Source organism: Corvus brachyrhynchos, unplaced genomic scaffold (genome assembly GCF_000691975.1).
Source record: "Corvus brachyrhynchos isolate BGI_N302 unplaced genomic scaffold, ASM69197v1 scaffold221, whole genome shotgun sequence".
In the NCBI taxonomy this organism is placed as follows: domain Eukaryota; kingdom Metazoa; phylum Chordata; class Aves; order Passeriformes; family Corvidae; genus Corvus; species Corvus brachyrhynchos.
In genome coordinates, this window is record NW_008236622.1 from 3,286,468 (window position 1) to 3,307,271 (window position 20,804).

The window sequence follows — 20,804 nt, forward strand, 5'->3', positions numbered from 1 at the left end:
CATTTTGCTGTGCCGATCCCGGTAATGGGATTGCCCGAGGTCTGCCGGGCAGGGCCGGGCCCGCGCCCTCCGCCGCCGTCGCTTGTATTCCCTGTCCTTATTCCGCAGCGAACGCCTCGTGCTCAGCTAATGGGGCCAGCGGGAGCCTCGGCCTCTCCGCCAAGCTGCTCATAGGCAACCACTGTAAATTCAGATGGATGAGGAAGCGCAGCGTTCCCAGCACCCGGCGCCTGCTCCACGGCCATCCGTGCAGCGCTGCGCACGTCCCTGAGAAATCCTCTTGGACCTAACACAGGATTTGAGTGCCTGACTCTTCTTCCACGCCTTTTCTGCCAGGGAGAAAGAGAACGTGTTTCTGGGCATACATAGCTTTGTGCTGCTTTCTGCCACTTCCCTCCAGAAAGCAGATATGAAACATTTCCTTGAAAAAGAATACCTGAAATAAATTACATTTGATTGCTGGATTATAGTCACATTTTACCCTTTTCCTTATCTGGTTATATTAGTTATATTTTTAAAAAATATGTGTAGAAACTCAGTATGAGGAAATTTGTTTTAGGCAGTATTCTTACTCATAATTTAGGTTTCTTAATATTTTTTACTGCCTCAGGAAACAAGCGCAACACTACCATAAGTGCTTCATAAGCAGTAACAAATGTTCCCGTAGATAAAGAAGGACAGAGCTTGATTTCATATGACCAGATGCTCCAACACATTTGGTGCAGTCCTCTCAGATACTGTCTCAGCCTGTCACTTCAAATAGTCAGCAAAGTCTGTTTTCTCAGGACTTGGAATCATGAAGCTTAGAGAAGAACTGGGCTTTGAGACAGGTGAAAAACTGTTAGGTAAAAATGAACAGTTTGGTTTTTGTCTTAAAGCTTGCTTTTGTCCAACGCTAACCTATGTTTATTTTTACAAGGTATTGTGTATAAGGCTTCACTGGACAGAAACTTTATTTTCAAATCTTAAACCTACGCATTAAAAGCACTGAATAGTAGGAACTGATTCACTTTAAACAAAAACCCAAAAATCCTGAAGCATGAACTATTTCATCAGTGCATCATTGTCACTCTTGATGGGCCTGGAAGTTAGAACTTGGCTAGAGCCTCTTCATGTAAGTGCTGCTTATCATCTCAGGAAACGGCTTAGTGTCAACATAACATAAAAAATCTACTATAAAGAGGGGAGGTCTTTTTTTTCCCCCAGTATTCTGTCTTGGAACTATCAGTGCTTTCCTGGTTGGTTAAAAGCTACGGAAAGAATTTTTTTCATGTCAGGAAATTGTAAAAATTTCAGTGGCTTACCGATACACACATCTTTCACTAATTTACACAATCCACATTAAAAGTTCATCTTAGAAATCCTGAACGTCTCTCTGAAGGGTTTAATTCCTTCTTTAATTCTGGATCACTGGAATTCTTACCTATAAGTTCACCTACTGAAGCAATGAGTATGTTTTTAGCTTGGGGCTCTCTGCCACCAAAATAGTATTTCTTTAATCTCATGGCAAATTGAGGCATGAGATGACCAGTAGCTGTTCACCAACAGCTGTAGGAGGGGGAACAAATTATTGAAGAACACAGTGGTTTTGATTGCAAAGGCAGAGTGTGTCCCAACGTTTTCCCAACCTTCATTTTTATTCTAACCTACATAACAGATAAGCAAAGTTTCATACTCACATGTAGGTTACTTTTAATCTTGGACTTTGCCTATTGCTTATTTGCTGTTGTTCCTTTATTACTATTTTAGATATGTATATACGTAATCATATGTATTAATGAAGGTTTTTGACACAAGTGCCATAAAAAGTATTTGTGACAAATGTGTTGTCAGAAACAATACAATAAAATGGATTAAATTAAACCTGTTGTAATCCCTTAAAAGAAATAAATGCCTTACTGAACATGCATCTTGAAACAAATTTAAGGAACATTAGGTTATTAAGTCCCCCTAAATGTTAATTAGACTTTATTTTTAATTGTTTTGAAAATCAGATGCATAACCATAATTTGTATAGCTGATAATTCAACTTAGAGATAATAATTTATTTGTACTTGAAAATTGGATGCTCTGGCAGTCTTAATATCTATAGACAATATAAAAGTTTTGGAGAACAAAAAAAAGAGTCAATTTTTCTCTCTTTTTTTTAACAGGGTGTTTTCTTAAGGCAACCTTAGCTCATCCACTAAAATAAGAATCACCTTTTCTGTGACTAGTAGTGTAATTGAAGGTACTAATTTACACACACACACACACACACACACATATATATATAAAATTTGAGCTATTGGGAATTCACAGACCCATCAGGTCCTTGTGTGTTAAAAATATTCTTGAGAATAAGAAATTCTTTCTAAGGCTATCTTGGCCTCACACAAGATTTTACATTATCATTCTAATGTTTCATGTAAAACCAAATGCATGCAAAGAAAATGGAGGCACTGGTGCTGCAGTCAGACCTGTGAATGCACTACAGTAATATCTGGGAGAAGGCAGACAAGATCCATTTGCTCTGCAGTCTTGATTCCAGGGTGTAAGCCCCAATACAAATTATATACTTCAGAAATAGTGAGCTTGCTAGAGTATATGAACCAATTCCTATTAAACACCTAAATGATTGCAAATCACAGCACACAAATACTGTGTTCATTTTAGAAGGAAGTCCAAGTAGTTTAGCAGTGGAGTATTTCTCATATGGTAAAATTGCAAGATACAGAGAAAATTTTCAGCGACTCTCTTTAAAATGTGTAAAACAGTTCCGAGGTTGATGAAATGGTGGTGTTTAGATGCTTTGCTGAAGTCTGATAATCTCACTTCTGCAACTTATGGCAGGTGGTATTCTTTCTTTAAGAGTATTTCATACTGCCTCGGAAAAAAAATGTGCCAATATTCCTCTCTAGTCAAGCAGTTTCAGTTCTTAAGCAACAGCAGAAAAAAACATATAGAGCATTACTCAGTCTTGCACATTCCTCATGAGCAACAGGAGTTTGGCTAGGATTTGACTAGTTTCTGTCTCAGTACCTAGACCAGCCTATCCATGAGAAAAATGCTTGTATAGACTCTCATCTTCATTGCTCTCCCTGCTGAGGTGAGAGGAGCCAGTGGTGCTGCTGAGAAGGAAACACAGCTCCTCTGCACCCTCAGACAGGCCAACCCTTCACTCAGGAGTGGGGCACACTAAAGACCCAGCAGCCCACAGTGGCTTCAGCTCCCCTTTGTGGTCCATGAGCAAGGGAAAGCGTTCCATGTGCAACCCTTCTCCTCTTACTCAGCATCAAGTGGAGGGAGAAGGAGCCCAGTTACAGCACCTGCACCAGCCCCCTGCTCCTTCAAGTCTGGTGCAGAGGAGAGAATCCTGGGACAACTCACTTGGCTCTCAAACTGCATGAGCTGTGCATGTGCACTGAATGAAGTCTTTCTCTAAGAAATGCTGCCTTCTTAAAATTTAGGCATGGCCTAATCAGAGTCCCGTTGACACTAAACAGGACACAGAAGCAATTTTTAAAGGTGTAACTACATCTTTTTCTCTTCCACCAGTCTAAAAAAGAAAATGAAGCAACAACAATAACTAACATAAATCCAAATTCTTCTCTTGCACAAAATAAAAAAGCTTATGTTTTACTTTTACTAAGAATCAGCTGACTTTACATCTTGCTATCTCTGAACAATCTTAGTATTATTTTCCGTTTAAGTCTTTGCTTTATGTGCTGCTGACAAGCCATTTTCTAGCTGCCTACACTTGTGGGACATACCATTTTTTAGCTAGCAGAGATCAGTTGCAAACATGAAGCTATGTTTACAGACAGAGTGACAACAACAGAAATTCTTCTGTTGCTGACTGTCGTCAAATGTAGTGATTAATATATTTGAATGGCTTTAAACAAAAGAATCAAATGAAACATTTAGGTTTTGTTCATTCAGAACAATTACTATGTGCTATTCTATTGCCTGTTTGGTTATCAGAAAGATAAAAGTAGTTGAACTCAGCCTCCATTTTCCAATTTTCAGAGGAAGCATCATTTGAATATGGGAGCCAGCATCCACAATGTAGGCTCAAGGCTACTGTTCTGGGTGAGGTGTGCTGGGGGCCAGGCCAATGCAGCTGTTCTTGCCCTTTACTACAGCTGATGTAGCAAATCATGATGGACTGGAAATAGAGTTCAATCCCAGCCCCTGCAAACACCTCATTCAGTTGGTCTGCCAGATTGCTGGACACAGCAATTTTGGAAACCAGAATTGGTCTTCAAGCTGTTAACTGGCCACCACTAGTCTCCAGTATTCCTTAAAATATTGTAAAATATTTTTGGTTTTTCTGTTGTTTTGGTAAACCAAAACCAACATACAAGTGATAGCTATTGCTCTGAGTCATCACTTTAGCATGGCCAATATTATGACAACTTACTGGACACACAAGAACTTAGTATGCTCTTAAATATTCTTATGCTCCGTTTTGTGCTGACTAAGGTGGCCCAGCCAGAGCCCTGCTCCTCCTTTTCCATCCTACTGCACGTTTCCAAACTAAAGGCTGAAGCAGGGCCTCTGCTCATGCAGTGGAGAAGGACTGTAGCAAAAGCGGAGAGCGTGGCAGCACAAAGAAAACCGTGATGGCTCCAGCACTGGTTTGTGCTGCTTGCTTTGCCCCCAGTGTGAACTGCTCAACTCTGAGCTCAGCTCAGGTGGGGGACAACACCAACAACAAAACCAAATAATAATAATAAACAAACCCCAACAGTTGACTTGCCTCTCCCTAATAATTTCCCAAACTCTTATTCGCTCAAAAGCCTTAATAGTAGCGTGTGATAGTATATAACCACATTGTTTATGGTTCAGGATCATGAAAAGATTCATGTGGCAATGTTCAAACTATCTGAAATTAATACTAGATTCTGGTATTGATTATCAATTTGGCTGCTGAAAGTTATGGAAATGTTGAACATTGTCAGGATAATCTTCATTTCCTAAATCTCATTTTTATATATGAAGTCTTCCCTCTTACTAAACACTCCAAAAATACAAATGGAAATATTTTCATTGATTTCAAGGAAAATTTAATTAGGCTACTTGTCGCATAAGCAACTTCTCAGATTACACCCACTGAATTAAAAACCAAGATCTGCAGATTTTCATTTTCCCCATCTTTTTAATTAAAAAGATTTTAGACTTATTTCTTAAAACTATGTAATTTGGGGATAACCCGAAAGGATTTATACGCTTTTAATTTCATATATAAATTAATACTTTAAGAAGAAAGGCCAAAAAATAACCTATACATAAACTTGCTGAAGTCAGTACACAAATTTCTCAGAACTGATCTTATTTATCTGAGCTTCTTTTTAATACAGGACTGAACGCTTGCACAGAAAGTGTGAGTGCTGCCTATATTCCACATCTAGATATTCCAAAAGCCCATGAACAACTGTCATTTCAACTTCAACAACTGTTTCTCCACCCCTGCCTTTTCCTGTTGTTGACTGGCAGAAGACAACACTTGGGTCATATCTCTTTGCCTGGATATGTTGGATAGAGCAAGCGTGCTACAAGCAACACCAACTTCATTTTTATTTAGTGGCTTTAGTTTGTCACTATGTAAAGCAATATGATCATGCTTGCTTCTGAATGCTGGTGCAAGATTGAAATTGAGAATGCCTGAGCATTTCTGAAAGAAACTATAACCCATCATTTCCATCCATATTTTGTTGCTGAAAGCAGTGCTATAAGTATTCAGAATCCTAGAGGAAGGTTTCCATTTGCAGACCAAGCCTACCATGCCAATTTTATCCAGTTATTGCAAGCCCAATTGAAAGTGCAATGATAAAAAATCACAAGAGATATTTCCATAGAAAACATGAGGGGTTTCGGTTAAAACCTTTGAGTATTAGGAATCCACATTGGGCCATGCCCAGAAATCTTTTTATATGGTGATTTTCAAGATGCATGCATTATTGTGAGCACATGGTATGTAAAGGCATTGGACTGCTTAATAAGCATTCACTGACACACATCTGCAGCTTTGCTAATGTACCTTTTATTCCTATGTGGTTGTCAAGGAAACAGGTTATGGCCCAGTATTCTGTCTAAAATGTACTAAGCAAGTGTTCTATGATAATTTACTTAAAATAGGTACAACTTAGGTTTTGTAGCTCATTGCTTCTGTAAATGCAGGTAACCTGAATTTATCTAATTGTAATGTTTCACTGATTAGTTTAAACCACCAATGCCATTTTATTGTCTCTGAAAATCCATTACCATTTTCTATGTCACACAACACTGTGTATTAAAAGTAAATTTAATTACAGAAAGCATTCTGAGATATTCTAGGAATTGAAGAGGTTTTTTTAGCTTGTGGAGTTGTGGTTTTTTGTTTTGTTTTTTTTTTTTAATTTGATTTCTTACCATACATTCTGCCTGGTGACCTTAATTACTAATTTCGAGATACCACAGCAAGAAAGACTCTGATGCAACAAACCATTTCCTACCAAAATTTGAGCAAATAGTGCCACTGAAATCAATGGGATTTCTCCCTTTCTACAACATGAATTATACTTGGTACAAAGGACCACATTAAAAATTAATGAATTAATCAGGATTTCACTGATTCTTTCATTCAGTACATATATATATAAAATCTAAAGCACAGATACCAGGCATACTTACTCTAACCAAGATTATCATTGGACATCCACAATAAGAAAAAAGGAAACTGCTAATATTTGAAGAAGCCGTGTAAAATGTGAACTGTTATTTTGAACTATCCTTTCTGATTATTTATCACAATACTATATTTGAGTCTACAAACTGCTCTTTCCAGCTCACGAATCAAGAAGCTTTTTACTGTCCCTGATTACAGTAATGTATAAAGGTAGAGATTCTATGAACTATACCCAGCTTAACCAACACAACAGTGTCAGAAATGGGCACTGGCACTGAGAGTTCCTCTGCCTTTACTGGGTGGCACAGTTTTGTAATGAACACTCATGACTGGGATCCAGAGCTAGCATCCTGGCACGCTCAGGAGGTTTGTGTGCCTACCAATATGTTTGGTTTGTACAGATCACTGGAGGCTGTAACAACCTGTTTCAAAAACTATTCTGTCTGATTTTGTTTGTCCAACCTCTCTGGCAATCCAGCAGGAACTGGAAAAATCCAACAATATTGACATGAGAATAGAGCAATGTGGTACCATAGTGAGAACAAATTTTAAGTTATTGTAATAAATTAGAAATTAACAGAAAATATACTGTAATGCAGTAGTGATGGTATTAAATAATTTAGCTCTATTTCTATATAAGATTATCCCATAAACTTACCCACCTAAAAGCAGGTTGTTCTTCTGTTAGAGTCTTTTAAAAGTGGTGTTGACAGGTATTTTCACCAAAACCATCTCAGTAATTTTGTGAACTGTGTGGCTACAGTGTATCAGCCTGCAAAGGAAAAAATCCAACTTTAATGACTGAATTATTGGACAAGTACTAAGTTCCACATACATTGCGTAATTCGTCAGAATTTTCCTTGGGGTGCTGTAGGACTCCAAATCTACATCTGGGAATTTCAGAACACACCAGCAATAAACCAGTACCATTAACCAAACTTCTGCTGCATTGTTTTATTATGATTTAATCTGTGTAGTGCAGACTGGACATAATGGTATGTTCTAGACAGAAATGTAAGGATGTTTTCAAGTTTAAAGTAGTTATTTTGAAAGACATTTTCTTTCTCCTCTGTCTCTTCCACCACCTTTCTTTTGATCTCTCTTGTCACAGATATCACCACAGTATCTGTGATAATGACATTTCTAGGCAACTCTTGTTCTCTGGAATACACTTCCTGTATTTCTCTGTGACGATGACTATTCATCATTGTCAAACATCCTGATTTTATTATTATGTATCCTAAAGCATCCTAAAAGGTTTTCCTGTAACAGTATAAAAATTATGTGGAACATGGTTTTGTTTCAAAGGTACTGAAAAAAATTAAATTGTTCCCTAGAGAAATTGCAAAATCATGCAGATAAGGCCGTATGACTCAGCTGATAGGCATTCATACAGCAGCAAGTATGGAGCAGCAATTAAGAATACATAGCTCCATCCTCCATTTGCAAATACACTGTATGTTATATCAATAACATTGTACAGGGAATACAGGATCCATTACTTTTGCTTTAAAGGTAAGAAGATGAGCTAATTTTTTTTGTTGGTTTAGTCTTGTACATTTTTAGTATATGTTAATTTGAATAAGAAATCTGTAGCTCACATCTGCCCGTAACAAAGGCCAGAATGAAAGAAAATTGCATTAAGTCATTATTATTACCTCAAATTCCAATAAAGGCATATTAATGAATGACTAAAATAAGCTTAAATATCATATCTGGAGGACTCCAACAGTAAAAGATCTTAGCAAAGCTAAAGATTTACCAAATTTGGTAATACTGGAATTCAAATATAATATTACACACAATAAGGCCCTTTTAATACTTAGTAAAGCAATTTATGTGATGAAGTACAACAGACACTAGATACCTCAAAAGGGTTAATTAGTACCTATTCATTACTACCAGAATCTGTTTAATAGTCTGATAAATATTACCTGAACGCAGATAGTTTCCCACTGAGAGACCTGCCGTTTCAAATCAAAATGAAGGTTAGAGGCAGAAGTAACCTTAATTAGAAAGGCCATTGAAAAACGTAGGACAGCGTCCAAGTGAATAATTTTTTAGTCTGATTTAATTTTTACTCATGCTTTTTTTAGATTTTCTGTTAGGCAGAAATGGAATTTGCATGGATAAAAGAACAAATTCCAATTATAAAAAGGGAGGCTCAGTATCAACAATTAGATTTCTGTGATGAAACTGAACCCCCTCCCCTCCAACCCACAACAAAATAAACACAAAAAAACCCAACAAGCCCCTCTGACAATAACATTTGCAGGCTGTACTGGAGGTGGGGAAAACTGCACCTGTTCCTCCATGCCCTGGTTAGCCACCTCAGCTAAAGAATAAAATGGATGAAGTTTACAAAAGATTTTTATGCACCTCTGACTACAACATTCTGACACTCTGCATTAGCTGGATATAAGTGCCACTGAAATACCTACAGCAACCCACATATAAAAGTCAAACTGGAAAGAGCTTGCTAATTACTGGACTCCTCCTTAATAAAGAAATCAGTTTCATTCGCTAGAAGAAATTACTGTTCACAGGCTGCCAATGAGTTTTTCTGGACTCACGGAAGCACTTGAGTTCACTCATATTCATTACAAGAGGACTTGCACCCCTTAACAAAGAGCAAATTTGCAAATGCATTTAAAACTACTGTAATGTGCTCATGTAATGGAGCTACTTTTAAAAATGCCTTGAGTGGGTATGTTTAAACACCAAGATATAATAAAAACAGTTTATTGCTAAGTGCCCCATCTTTTCTAAAGATAAGCATCAGAGGCAGTAAATAGATTTGACATGGCATTTGCTCAGCATTTCCTTTAAAAATAACCACACAAGAAATAAACAAAGAAATGCACTTTCTCACTACATTTAATGGAGACCTCCATATTAACATTTTAGACAGGAAAATAATCAGCAGAAGCAAGCTACTGAAGATAAATCAAATTACAAAAATTGCAGACTTTAATACATCACTTGAGAGACGTCTATCTGTTACGTTTCAGTTCTGCTTCTTTAGGTGGAACAGAGGAATACTGCACTGCATTAAATTAATCTTATAATTATGAATGAAATGGTTTTATTGTCATGTTTATGATGTGCCTATTATGACACATGACAAGTCATATTCCTGAACAGTTATACTTTGTTCATTTGGAATGCACTGAACTGGTATATTTAGAAGTAAATGAGAATTAGTTTAATATTACTCATACTGTCAAGGTTATTGATAATTGGCTGTGCTTCTAAATACCTCCTCTGCACTCACTTTCAGAGCTGAGTCTTCCACACAAAATATACTCAGTCATTTTAAAGTCAAGGACATGAAAGGAAAATGGCTTCCCTGCTGCAAAAGTCTCATTGCAGTAGTGAGAATTTCTCAAGTCACGTACAAAGGGGATCGATGAGGAGATACACTACGTTATAAGCTCAGTGGAGACATTCAGTACCATCTGATTCTGTATAGGCAGTTACCTGTGGTAAACATAATATTTAACTTTACTGGCACTGTAAAAAATATTAGCTAAAAATAGAAATAAAGAATTATAATACTTAAATTTTGCAAAATCTATAAGGTCTGCAAATTACCGCAGACCACAAGTGAGCTTATTTCTAAAGGCTTGTTTAAGGTCTGACAGGTATTCTTTTGCAGCATGCTTAAACATAGTTCTTTACCTGAACTTCAGAATGGGTCCACTATTTAAAGAAAGGTTTATTAGCATTACTGTGGCTGAATTCAGCAAAGGTGGAAGAAGGTTTAAACATACTTCTGATTGTCTACATTTGTCAGCTGCTAAATATTTTAGTGATATTTTTATACTTGTGATAATAAAACTATTACTTTATATACACACAGTACAAACCTTGACCTACATGCGAGGCTGGGCTATATTAAAAAAAGAAACCAGGGTACATTTCTGGGAACAACCAATGCAAACCAGGAGGAAAACAGGTTTTTGTGTGTACAGCTTTATAAACATGGCATCGTTTAAGAACTGATATCCGCATGGAAACATAAAGTGAGATCACATTCTCAGAGGAAACAACTGCAACATTTCCATTTGCATTGTGATATTGCTATTAAAGAGAATAACATCTTTCTACATCTCTACAATTGAACGTTTTAAAAAGATTTGGTTGCCAAGGAAACTGGTTCTGGCCCAGTATTAATCTGAAACAAATATATTATGAAAGTTGGTGTAAGTAATACAATACTCATAATGATTGTTATTCTTAATGTCCAAATTCAGGTTTTGGTACTTAAAGCTGTTAAGTTTTTATTTCGTAATTTTTTTGTGTGTGTGAAGTAAAACACATTTCAGTGAACTGATACTCAGTTTCAGCTGACAGGGCCATCTATATCTATGTCTCTCTTTAAAGTTCTCCTACCTTTAAATAAAAATAAATACTGCAGTTTTATGTTTGTACCCAATACTGAAAATATAAGCATTAAAGCATATTTTTCTCTATTTAATATTTCGCACAAAACACAAAACCGCTTATGACAGAATTTAAATATTTTTCTTTTTTCTAATCTCCCTCAATTTTTATTTCTGCCTTTTAGCTGCAAGCTTAGTAATGCTTATAGTCAGCTTTAAAATGTAATGGAATCAATAGGGTTTTCAAAAATTCTTTTGTTGCATAAGCGTTGCCACGCCCTTAGTACATATGATTATTTTAACAGACATGATTGCTCCACTTTCACAACAGATTTTAAAAAAACAGATAAGAGTAATTGTCATGCCAATATGTGAAGCCAACAATTTAATATAGGTTGTTTTCATTAACAGTTTAGTACATTTTAAAATTGAAAGCTACATTCCAAAGCCCATTTCATGTTCTTGCAACACTGACCAAGAAAACAGTAAAACATGCAAATCTCAACCTACCTGCATGTACCACTTAGAGCAGTGTTAACATGGCAATGCACCCAGCCATTTTTATGTAAAGCAATGGAGATAAGTTCTATTCTTGGTCTTCTTGATAATTTTTTAGAAGCAGTTGTCAAAATTCAGATGGGAAGCAGCTTGAATAGACCATGAGCAGGAGAACCGAGTTTATCAACAGGGAAAGCAGGAGTGGGGAAAAAAAAAAAGTCCTCATCCAAGATTTTCCGAAACTGCAAAACACAGTTGGCTTTTTTTTTTTTCTGCTCCTCAGAGGGTTCAAAGCTTGAAGCTGACCACTGCAAAGGCCACTTGTCACATTTACTGAAAATCAACCTATTGATATCACAGCTGAAAATATAAACTCGACAACCAAAGCCCATTGCACAACGTGGACTGCGTAAGAGTTAAAAATAGATTCGACGTGCCTCCTACCTGCATAATAAATATGTAAGTTTCAAGTGCTTTAATTCGATATTCACATTAATTAACAATACAATATACATTATTTAAACTACAGTAAATGCAAGAAGAAAAAGGGTGACACCATCTGGAAGCACAGTTTGCTTTTTTTTTTCCCTTTCCAAGGGCTAATAATGTAGTTTGAATGTGATGACAAGCTAACAGCTCACCACATTGCAAATGAAAAAAGAATTCTTAAGGTGATGCTCAAATATCTAAGCCTGTAATGAAGCACAAACCAGTCTTCACTACTGCATGGCATGGCACACAGACCATTTACATACTCACATTTGAGACACTAGGCACAGTATAATGAATTCAATACACAGCATGCACACAGCACAAGCAACGTTAATCCTGCCTGCCATTTTAGGCTTGCAGGAGTAAGATACATACTGCAGCACAGCACTGGTAAGGGAGGAGGCAAGGGACAGCTCACCTTAAATGCAGTATCTGATTAATGTTGTAAGTGACATTGCATATCAGCTACAGAGTCTTGGTTCAACTGGGTGGGAGGGAACAAAGAAAATTGTCATCAACTGGTGATGCAAGATGAGCTCCAGTCACTAACACTGTTAGCAAACTCCAAATTCTACAATGATACAGTAGTAGGCATTTCAAACTCTTATCAAAATCTGCTTGTGCAATGGCTGAGTCGCCTGCCGAGGAAAAAAAAGCCAGTCTTCTTGCTTATTGGAGAAACGCTGCATCCACTACAGCAACATCCTCTTGATGCAGAAAGATTTCACGTCGCACATATTAAATCCTGGATGCATTTGCTGTGCTTTCTTAATTTTTAAGTTTCAGAATTAAAAAATAAAATAAAAAGCCAATGATAGCAAAAATAACATAGCTAAAGGTCTAATGTTTAGAAAAATAAAACATTTTTTTTTCTCTCCTTTCTGTTTTCTCTCTTTTACAGTCCATCAGAATCCTGAGCAGTATTGACAAACCACACAAGCACCGGGTCTGACTGCATGATCAGCTGTCTGTGTCTACGCTACACCCTGTTAACCACAAGCAGTGTTAGAGCTAAATATATCTGCAATGCAGAAACAGTAGGTGCTATGTGGTATACCATTCTGATTCGTTTTAAGATATTTTTCTATCCTCAGATATAACAAATAAAACAAAATTTGCTGCTGATGTCTGTCAAGCATGGTATCTGTCAGACTTACAGAACATAAAAGCTATCCTAAGTACGCTGACCTAGATAACACTAAGAAGACTTAAGCAGCGTGCAAGCATACTCACTGTCAAAGCAAGGAAAATGAAACAATGATTGTCTAATCAAACTGAAAGCAACAACTCACTACCACAGTATAAATTCCAAAATGCTACATATTGTATATGCACATCTCATGTTTTTGGAAGACGCAAAGCTCCTTTGTTGTTTTTTTTTCTCGGCAGCTTTTCTTAGTTACGGTTGCACAATGACATTCTGACATCATGGAGGTCAATGCAGATACTAAAGTGCTGTCGTCTTTAAGAAAAAAAAATTTAAAATATAAAACCAGAGCTGCAAATATAATGATAATAATAACAATAATGATAACAGAAAATTTCACATCACCTACTTAATGTCTTTCTGTTACCTTCTGAGATTAATAGCATGCACGTTGTTCAGCCGCATACGTTAAATTGGTATCACCCTCTGCAGAGACTGCAAGAGTAATTGTGGAAATTAGATTTGCGTAAATTTCAAAAAAGGGTTATCATCTGCAAAACTTAAAAATACAATAAAATATTTTGCATGTATAATGAAAAATATGCAAAGAGAGAAGCATCAAAAACTGCCAATCTGATTTTTTTAAAAAAATGCCTAATAAGCAAAACTGGTGCTATTTTCATTGTCACTCTGTCTCCAAAGGGAGAATGAGAGAACCATGCTGCAGTTTACTATAACCTGAATTACCTTCCCAGAAGGCTTAACCATCAGGTGAAGTAAAACAAATCATAAGATCTACCTGTTTAGAGAGCAGAATCCCCCCCCATGTCAGTGACTTCTCTCAGTTCTTTATCTCTCTGCCTGCAAATACCTCAAGCTGATACCCAGCACAAGAACAGAACTGTGAAGATTAACGTGTTAGCTCTGAAAATATTTCACTGAAAGATTTCTTTAGGTAACCATTGTTTACCATACGTATAAGTAAATATAGATGGTTTCTGACCAACTGCAGAAATAAACAGCTCCTTGTGAGGCCAGATTTGTCCAGAGAAGTGCTATCTTTCATTTGACCTGCTTGATGATTTTTTTTTTCTTCAAAAGAGCACCTCCTTTTAAAAGTGGAGACTAATACCAAGTACTGTATTAAATCAGAAAATGTTGGACAGCCAAAACTAGGCTGCTGTACGTATGTATTCACTTCTTTTTAAGAAATATACAATCTAATTTTGCTTTTTTCCCCCCTTTTTCTTTCTTTTTAAATGATTAAATAGGTATCTATTTAATGTGGAGGCTTTTCTTTGTGAAGTTTTTTGGCATTTTGTTCTCTTTCATTTTAAAGGCCGGGAATGAGATGTTCCTAACAGTCAGTGCTTTAAAATATTCAGAATCCCCTTCCATAAATAGCACATCTGTCACAGAAAGGGAACCCAGCCAACAGAAAGGCAGATCAGACCAGCAAAAACAACTGCTATTCCAATGCATGATTACGAAATAAGTTGGATTTTAGCAAGCCTTTATTTAGATTTTTTGTTTGTTTTGAGCTTTTTAAAGTATGAACTGTCTGATTATATACATGCCACCATATATCCAATTTAAAAATGTTAAATATGGATTAATTTTGAGGTTTATTTATGTTCATCTCTTTAGTCAAATATATATTGTCATGTTAGTTTAAAACCATGGCAAAGCTCCTATAGATTTCAAGAAGGGAAGATTTGGGCTATATGGAGCAGTTTGTTAAAGTATGATATTATTATTTCAGAAGCAAGTGGTAGTTTTGTTTAAAGACAATGATTTCCGGCAAAAGACTGATTTCAGTGGAGTCTCACAATAAATATATCTGTTCCTGCATTCTTGAAGTCAGCATTCTCATTCACCCAGAGAAGTAGTGCTCTGGGGCAGACACAGCAAGGTGATTTGGGTTGTGTGATTTAAGAAACATTAAAAACCTGCTGGAAGTGAACGCAGCAGAGGAATAAACATCTCACAGTGAACAGGGAAGTGAGCTTGTCCAAATCTTTATGCATACCTCTTTCTTTAATGGGCCATTTTCAGTGCTTAGTAATAGTTTTCCAGGCTTAGATTTGCAATGATTTTGCTTCAGACTCAACATCATTTCAGCTCAGAAATCAGTTTCTAAGTCCTTCTACAGTTGCAAAATACATGCCATAGTAAATAAATAAATTTTAAAAATTGCATTCGTATGTTGCACAGAGTAAGTCCAATTTTTCAAGGTAGACATATATATTAATATTGTATGTTACCTCTCAGTCAGCAACTTGGATTTAAGTCTAACATGATTTGTGCCTAAACTGTTACAGTTCCAAGGCACTGTCTCACTGGATTCCTTACGTCAAAACTCCCTGTGTCTGCTGGGTCAGGACTATCTCTGTCCATGCTATAAGCTTGTGTTGGTTCTGAATTCAGTCAGCTTAAAGTGAGCCTATTTCTGGTATCTATGCTGGATCTCACAGGCCATTTGTGTTGCAGCCTTTCCCACTTTCAAGCATCCTACTTGTAAACATGCTTCCTCTTCCTTTATTTATCACCACTTGAGTGCAACAACGTCTTATCTCTCCTCACATACTATAGCTTATCAAAACTGGTGAGGAGTGAAGAGTTCCAACATCACTTTATATTGAGCATCCTCCTTGTGGTATATGGTTTTTCAGAGGAAAAGTCATAGTCCTCCACATCGATCATTTGGCAAAAGGCGGTAGAGTGTGGAAAGAAAGACTCACTTAAAGTCCCTAAAACTTTACTGATTTTTGTCTCAAAGTATTGCCACGCCTTGTCTTCCTAAGAAGGAAACTCTAAGGGCAGTCTGATAGTCTCGGAACTCTGCCAAGCAGCAACCTGTAGCAGTAAATATCTGGAGGAAGACTAGGAGGCTTTGAGAAAAAAGTGACAAACACTTTTAGTTTTATATGGATCATCTCACTTCTGTCTTTTTTTGACACATGCCCAAGCTGGACCAAGGGACTAAACTGTGCCTCCAGCTATATAGAAGACATGATGCATGTGGGACTTCTGCTTAATAGTAGTGAACATGCTTAATAAATGAATGAACAAACATACATACACTTGGGTTCATTCACACCTTAGTACTTACAGTTTTGTTTCTTTTGTCTTTAAAATTGTTTGTCAAATAAATGAGCAGCACACAGCAATCAAAGGACAGAATCAGCCCCAACCCTCAAGAAACTGTGGTCAACTGTTTGGTGATACCATCCCTGCAAAGCATTGACAAGGGGACATGAAGCACAGCTGGGAATCCAGGGTGGGTGTTTCTAAAAGCACATTCCAGAACTGGCTACAGCCTTTCAGCAAACCTGCTCTTGGAACAACTCCTTCAGCCTCTGAATTTAGCTGCATCAATTATGTTTGTCTATTCATTCCACTAGAGCCATTGCATAAAACACACTGTGGATGAGCCCTCAGCTTGAAATTAAGAGTTCTTTTGGAAAAGAAAAAAACCCACACCCTTTATCATGAACTAAAGTTCTCTGACCTAACACACTCAGGAAAGCATCCATATACCCAGACATTGAGCCTAGTAATTAACCTGCTGCTCAAATGCCTTCCATCCAAACTCCTACTGCTACATCCTACATGAAGAAGTTGCCTTCTTCAGTACTGAAACCTCCACTAGTTGTTATTGGGATGTAGAAAACAAGGCAGGGGGAGGAAAAAAAGGACTGATGGTAGAACCTCCAGAGTTTGCTTTTCCAGAGCCAAAGTAAAGCACATTTATGCCTGCTCCGGCCAACGTGCCCTGGACTTCCTTTTGTGTACACATCTAGCTTAAGTTGCCCCAAGGATACAGACTAACTCAGTTGAGTGCTGACAGTTTTCCCAGACTTTCCCACAATTCCATGTCTCTGTATGGCTACAAAGTCTGCCATTATTTGCTGGGACAGAAAACCGTTGTTCTTTGTTATCCTGTGAATGATTTACACACTTTCATTTTTAATTGTCACACTCATATAAACAGGCCATCAAAAATAGTATCTAAGTGATCTAAGATGCAAGTTTAGACTCCTGCTGTTCCTGTTAGATGGAGATTTTTCCAGCACTACTGAATTAAAGCAGAGCAGCATTTAAAGGCAATTCCTTTTATAAAATCTAGAAAAATAGCAAGTAACTGAATATTATGAAATGTATTCAGAGATACTCCATCATATCAATGTGTTATGAATATGCATTTAAAAAAAGCATAGGTTTTCCTACACTGAAGGATTGCAGACATGTCACCTATTAAGACAAATTGAGGTGCTGGATGTTTTTTTGAAAAATGCTTCTAGCAGCCACTTATAGTCTGGTACTCTATAAACTATAAAATTTTTAAGGATAGAACACCTGAGATTCACTGTAAACAAATGGCAAAGTGAATGTCTTTAAAAACTGTAGAACTGTCCATGGAATCTGAAGAAAGTGATAGCTTTACAGATATTTGCAGTCACCTTTACAGTTGTATTTTTGTATTTCTGTATAACGTGACACTCACAGTAATTAGCAATAACAAGTGGCTTTGTCTTGGTTTTTCTCTGAATAGTGTTTTAATTACTGACGAGCATGGTCTCTCCATCTAATTCTACTTCCTAAGGCCCTACTTGCTTTCTAAACTGCTGCCAGACACTATGACAAAGGTTTCAGATATCTGTCTCTTATCACTCCTGGCTAATTCACATGATTAGTGAATGCAAGTACTGTAGTTTTAACAATTTACTATGTTCTTACCAATTTTATTTTTCTCTGTACAAAACAGCACAACTCGCTTTTGTTGATCAGCTTATCCATGTTCACATCACCTATTTCTTCTCTTCCAGTTTTAAGGGGCAAACTTTTCTTTTAGAGAAACAGACTCAAAGATTTGATATGGAAAGAGGCTTCACTGAGTCACACAAAATCCTGCAGAGAGATTACAGTCATTTTATCTGAATCATCCTTAGTAATACTAGACAGTAGACAAGAAGGGCAATAAAAATTAGGTTGGAAAAAAAGGAAGTTTCTCAAAGTAGTCAACATAAAATCTATTCAGCCATTTTACATTTTCAAATCACAAAAAAAAATTCTTTTATAAACAAGTGATTAAAGATACTTCTGGAACATATGACTTTTAGAAGAATCAGTCTGTGAATATGATCTCAATTATTGCTTTTTTTTTTTCCATAAAGCTTTAGTAGGGACTGTCCAGCTACTTTGAAGAACAAACAAGATGAGAATAACACACATTTCTCATTATTAAAAATAGTAAGAAATCAATTGTGAATAATACAAGTACCAGAACAAGCAGAGGTAGGAAGCTGAAGAATGTCAGCAGAAGAGAAAATACTTGAAGTCCCACAAAAGCTGTTTAGCATTTGATAAAATAAAATGTCGCATAACAGAGTAATCTCACTGCTTAAAACCCATGCGTATAGATAACTGTCTCACAGCTCCAAATAGTCTTACAAATGTAGAACCAATGCAACCAACAAATCCATTTCAGGCTCACATGCTTGAGCTCAGCTGTCCATTATGCTGCTAAACATGGGCTGCTCTTTCAGGCCAATAGATCTCAAACAATTTCTCCCAACTAGTCCAGCTGTGAATCTTGTTCCTTCATTTCTTCCTCTGCTCCTGACAAATGGGAGGGGAGTTCTAAGCCTTTGTCTTCCAACTGTTAACCTGGTATGTGTAACCAAGACCAAAAGCAGTAACTATGAACCCCAGACTCCTGATCTTTTCCTCCAATGGTATAGATAGAGATTTGTCTACTCCCACTCTCTTCCACTGCCATAATTTCCACAGCTATGACTATTTATTGTCCTGACCAGACAGGTACCTCATTTTAAGAAAGTTGTTCTACAAATCACAGCTCTCTGCAGTCTGAACTAGTTCAGCCAGAACTGAGGTCAGTGTAAATGAGGGCCTGTTTAAAAAGCTTTCAGTCCTAGATCATTTACAAAATTACATAATTTTTCTCTGCACAAACTCCACAGCTCTTCCATTCGCAGAACTGAAACTGTTCTGATGGTTTGAATGAGTCAGGAAGATAAATGGACATACTAACAGAAAGTTGTATCCCATTAAGTCCTTAGGAGTTTCAATGAAATTTTAGGAGCCGGTGAGCAATGGTAGTGCTTTATTAGAGTGCCAAAGTACAAAAGGCTCTATTAACAATAATAATACACTTTTACAGCATGTTTTATCCAACAATCTCAGAGATCATTACAAACATTAATTGAGCCTAACTATAGCCTGTGATGAATTAGTATTATTATGCTAATTTTATGGATGGAAAGAGAAAAAGACAGAGAGGTTAAGTGATTCACTCAGGAATAGAACCCAGAACCACGTGCACAAGGGGGTTATTCCAACCCAGAATTGTTGACAGACAAATGCAAGTGGGATGTCAGATACAAGCATTATAAAAGACTTCCAAAACCATGACGTAATTGCTGTGAGGAAGTGTTCGCCAGTAAGGAAATAGTGTTGCTGTGGACTTACAGCAGGTAAATTTCTTTCATTTGTTCTTTTACTTTGAAATCCTCACTGGACCTTTGCAAGATCATTCATATAAACACCAAGAATTTCTTACTGGTTATGTTGGTTTACTCAAGTACATACCTAAAAGTAGGAGAGTATTTTAAATAATGGTCATGAGGCCTGAATCCGTCATCTGTGTTATTCACATCAATTATGACTTCAAAAAAGAGGACAGCATAACTGTATCCACTTTCTTTAAAACATCATGCTGGATATAGAAAGGAGGACAAAACAGTTAAAATAATAAAATGTCTTTCCAAGTACCATTCCAATTTCCTTCAATACTTTCAGCTCTTGGGAAAAAAAAAAAAAACAAACAAACCAAACCAACCAAACATTTAAAAGCTGTTTTGGCTTCCTTTTAGTATTGAATATCCTGGAAAACATTTAATCTGGCACTCATTAATCTTAGTCTGATTTACTGTAGCTCATAAAAAGAGGTGCAACAAAATTGCATCTTTACCAAGCATCAGAGACTCTATTTCAGACAAAAATAATCCTTAGCCTTTCTTCCACCCTTTGTACCATTCATCATTTGCTACTTACTTAACACTGGTAGTTTGTTCTGTGTGCCTGCTTGGTTTTACCACTCTTTAGACTGCCTTTTCAATGATTCCCAATATGCCCATGATATTTGATACATTTTGAAACTTTATCAGTTTCTAGAATATCACAATCTTTCTGCAAATGTATCTTGTTAGTCCCGAAACAAATAATTTTAATTAAGTCCTTAACAGACTTGTCATCATTAATAGCAGAAGAAAGCAAATGTTCTCTTATGAATATCCAACAGGGAGTAACTAGTAATTAATGAAAGGTATTTTCCTCTGAAGAAATTTTTTAGTGATTACCATCTTCTCTTTTCATTAATCTTCTTAAAGGTTTCTTACCTGCTTATTCTGAATATGCCTTTTATTTACTGGGCAGTTCTGTCTTTTTATGAAAAGTTTATATGAAAACTTTCCCTTCTTCCTCATTTAATAAAAATTAAATTAGTGTAACATAGGAGCTGAACACTACAGACATAAGCAAATCAACTGCAGCACAAGCTTATTCTCCATTTCCAACTAACCACAATCTTCCCTGCTAGCAGTATGGTCAG

At 36.7% G+C, this 20,804-nt stretch overlaps 1 protein-coding gene across 4 annotated transcripts in view; it reads right to left on the reverse strand.

Moving 5' to 3' along the window:
• The window catches only part of ZBTB38 (zinc finger and BTB domain containing 38), a 25,208-nt gene extending 11,585 nt beyond the window's left edge, over window positions 1-13,623 (reverse strand). Inside the window, exons 1-4 of one of the 4 annotated variants that reach the window (XM_008644150.2) lie at window positions 13,599-13,614; window positions 12,443-12,508; window positions 11,545-11,681; window positions 7,312-7,421 (exon numbers count right to left, since the gene is read on the reverse strand). The gene's annotated coding sequence lies outside the window, so the exon portion shown is untranslated. Of the gene's footprint in view, window positions 1-7,307; window positions 7,422-11,544; window positions 11,752-12,442; window positions 12,933-13,598 lie in introns of those variants that run through there. The other 3 variants (XM_017726491.1, XM_017726493.1, XM_017726492.1) reach the window with 3 other exon arrangements.
• Window positions 13,624-20,804: the final 7,181 nt, after the last annotated feature.